Below are 3,630 nucleotides of genomic sequence, written 5' to 3' on the forward strand. Positions count from 1 at the left end.
GACTAGGGAAAACCTCAGTTTTCAGGCATGTTGAGTTTGAAATGACTCTAAATATTTCCTGCGGGCCACGGGAGAACAGCCACACTCTTCGACTTCTTTGAAAAACCTCTCTGGCAACGTGGTCAGCCATGACATAGTCATCAGGTTTATGATTCTTGATTTCCTTACGCGGAAAGTCAAGGAATTGAAATAAATTCTATAGTTGTAGCAGAAAGGAGAGAGTTAAAGCTTCGAAATACTAAACCCTGTTACATATTAAGGACACAGACAAGTGCTCGCTTCGGCAGCACATATACTAAAATTGGAACGATATGGAGAAGATTAGCATGGCCCCTGCGCAAGGATGACACGCAAATTCGTAAGGACACAGACAAAGAGTTTTGAGCCATAATTTTGTTACATCAGGCATGACCACTAAGAGCTTTGCCATTATCTATTGGATATGCAATGATTTCATTGTATGAGTACCTGTCATAACTAATTAACTGCGTGTAATGTATATTTTTCCGTGTTTTCCAAATTTTCTATGACAGCATGTGGTATTTTTATAAATCAGGAAAAATATGGGATACTTTTTTTAAACAAAAATATAAAGACTCACTGTGTCAATTTCTGAATGAATAGCTTTGGGGTAAGCACTTGCCTTTACACACCAAACATATGTAAGCACAGAAGTTACTAAGTGTTCCCAGAAATCACTGGAAATTTCCCTCCAAGAAGTACACACATGTTGATGTTTCTTGGAATTCTCTGCAGCTGGTTTCCCTTCTCTGGTTTCAGACTGCTTGGTCCCAAAAATCACTGGGCTGGAATTATACAGTAAGTCCATTGTTCCAATAATTCCCCCTGAAGGCAAAATTCAGGGATTTGTCCCTTTTTTGTTATTATAGTCCCAAACCTAACTATTAGCTATTCTTCTTGATGTCGTTTTGATCTCTTGGAGGATTTTCACTTCAAAAGTGTCTTTTAGGGGTTTGTTTTATTGTGGTAGGGCTTCCATTAGAGGAGCAAACCAGCATGGGGAAGTAACAGGGGTGGGTGGGGAGGGGAGTAGAGAATATTGCATGCCAAATTCATAGTCCTCTTGGTTATTAGACTGAAGGATGGCCCAGAGGTGAGTGACTGGGAAAGAATCATCTGGAAATAATGACACTGAGGATTACTGCAAAAAACTGGGCATATTTCACCATGAGAAGGTAGGACATTGGGGCTTTGTAGCAAGAGGGATTAAATGCTACTCAAAGAAGCAATGCTTCACGATAAGAGGAAGTATGAAGTCAGCCTGATATATAAAGAACAATTAAAGTTGTCAGGAAATGGAGCATACTGCTTCATGTGACATAAGCTGTCTAGGCACGGACATTTTCAAGGAGATTCTAGAAGACTGTTCTCTGGGACCTATGGTCCAGGAAGGCTGTGTGTTGGACAGAGCATTGGACTTTGTTTCTCACTTAGGCTCCATGTCCATGGTGCACTGACTGCTGCACCCTCTTTGTCCTCACTCCAGGACCCAGGCTCATGGAGCATCTACTACCTGGAAAAATGGCAGTCACCTTGTTAAAGGGAGGGAGGAGCTTCAGAGGGAAGTGACGCATGTCATTTCTGCTCACATTCCACTGGCCAAAGCAAAGTGCATGGTTACCCTTAAAATCAGGTGGACAGCAAAATGCATATGCCTTATTTTAGCAGGCAAATAGAAATGGTTCATAATAGGGGCGCCTGGGTGGCTCAGTTGGTTGGGCGACAGCCTTCGGCTCAGGTCATGATCCTGGAGTCCCGGAATCGAGTCCTGCCTCGGGCTCCCTGCTCGGCGGGGAGTCTGCTTCTCCCTCTGACCCTCCCCCCTCTCATGTGCTCTCTGTCTCTGTCTCTCTCTCTCTCTCTCTCTCATTCTCTCTCTGTCTCAAATAAATAAATAAAATCTTAAAAAAAAAAGAAATGGTTCATAATATAAGTGACATGTAGCTTATAATTTTTTAAAACTCAGATGTGAATAGAACTTTTGAAATGCTTCATGGGGCTTGGGAACAGTTTGTTCTTTGTAGTTTCTTAAGTTCTTAAGTAGTTTCAGCATTACTGCGGTTAGAGGGCAGGCTCCAGGCCCCAGAGTATGATGTAGTCCTGGTGTAGTTTTGGAAAATAGGTGAGGTTTGGTTGGGTGAGGTCTGGAGCCGATGACCAAGAAAGAATTCTTGAGACATCTTTGAAGCAAAATGGTGGTTTTATTAAAGTTCGGGGATGGGGCTGGTGGGCAGAAAGAGCTGCTGCCCCAGGATTGTGAGGGGTGACTGAATATATCCTTGGGAGTTTGGGGGAGGCAAGGAAAAGGGAGGTTTCAAAAGGATTTTCATGTATTAAAGAAGACTCACAGGATCCCGGAGGCCTTGCCGTTGTCAAGTTAAGGTTGTTTTTCCCTCTAGCAAGGCATTAACATGAAGATAGTTGGGAGCTTCCTGGAGGAATGTGACCCGTATCAAACCCAGGAGTGTGTGTGTTGCGGGGGAGGTTGCAGGGTGTCAGCTCGTGCTTCGTCCTTAGTTAGCCTTCTGCTCCCTCATCAGTCCCAACTCTGTGGTTATGTCTAAGAAAAGGCAAACTTCTGAAGCAGAAACTAACAGGAATCCATGTATCAGGGACCGGGTTAGTGTTCGGACGCAGAGCTTTGCAACGGTAGTGTTAGTATTGTTGTTCTGAGACATTTTTTAATGTCTTTTTTTTTAAAAGATTTTATTTATTTGAGAGAGAGAGAATGAGAGAGAGAGAGAGCATGAGAGGGGGGAGGGTCAGAGGGAGAAGCAGACTCCCTGCTGAGCAGGGAGCCCGATGCGGGACTCAATCCCAGGACCCCAGGATCATGACCTGAGCCGAAGGCAGTCGCTCAACCAACTGAGCCACCCAGGCGCCCCATTTTTTATGTCTTATGGGAGAAAACAATGGGGTGATTATGTTGGAGGTGCCGGAGAGCAAAATTTTTGCTATGGAATCAAAGAGGTACAGACGTAAGAACAATGAGGTTAATTTAATTTCACTCAAATCCTGATTTTGAATTGGAAGTACTGCTATGAACTCAGTATATTTTTTTCTTAAAAAAGAAAAGAAGTATTTTCCAGCTCTGTCTACTGAGAACGCCTAGAAATAAAAAGAAAGTCGCTAAGGAGTGCCCAGGTTATGGCCTCTAATTACCACTTCCCACTAAAAGAAATCAGGCTTCTTGGAAAAATGGCTGATTCCAGATTAGGCACAGGAAATATACAGGTTGAGCCGGGAACATCATGTGATCCAAGAAGGCAAGAAATTTATCAGCGAATACTTGAGTCATGCAAAAAGGCTCAGCAACCAGGTTGAATGGTCTCTTTCTGGAGAGAGGGGATACTTTGAACATATTTAAGAATACAAACTGCAGTGGACTGAAACACATCAAATGTGCTTGAATTCACCAGCTCATATACCTGCAAATCCCCAATGGAGACCGTTGCGGAGCTTGTTATTTTGAAAACTGGAGAGAAAAGAAGAGATCTTACCTTTCCTCTATGAACTGCACCTTAGGTGACCAAATAGTTGATGAGAGGAAGCTTCTCTTTATGGAAGTATTCCAGTTAATAAATAAGAAGAAATCACTGAATTAAAATA

The 3,630-nt window shown here is 42.9% G+C and overlaps 1 non-coding gene across 1 annotated transcript; it reads left to right on the top strand.

The window, feature by feature from the left end:
• Window positions 1-271: 271 nt before the first annotated feature.
• Window positions 272-382, top strand: LOC113935243. Its single transcript, XR_003523982.1, has one exon. It is a non-coding gene; the product is annotated as a U6 spliceosomal RNA (small nuclear RNA).
• The last annotated feature ends 3,248 nt before the right edge of the window (window positions 383-3,630 follow it).

This window comes from Zalophus californianus, chromosome 13 (assembly GCF_009762305.2).
Source record: "Zalophus californianus isolate mZalCal1 chromosome 13, mZalCal1.pri.v2, whole genome shotgun sequence".
NCBI classification, from domain to species: domain Eukaryota; kingdom Metazoa; phylum Chordata; class Mammalia; order Carnivora; family Otariidae; genus Zalophus; species Zalophus californianus.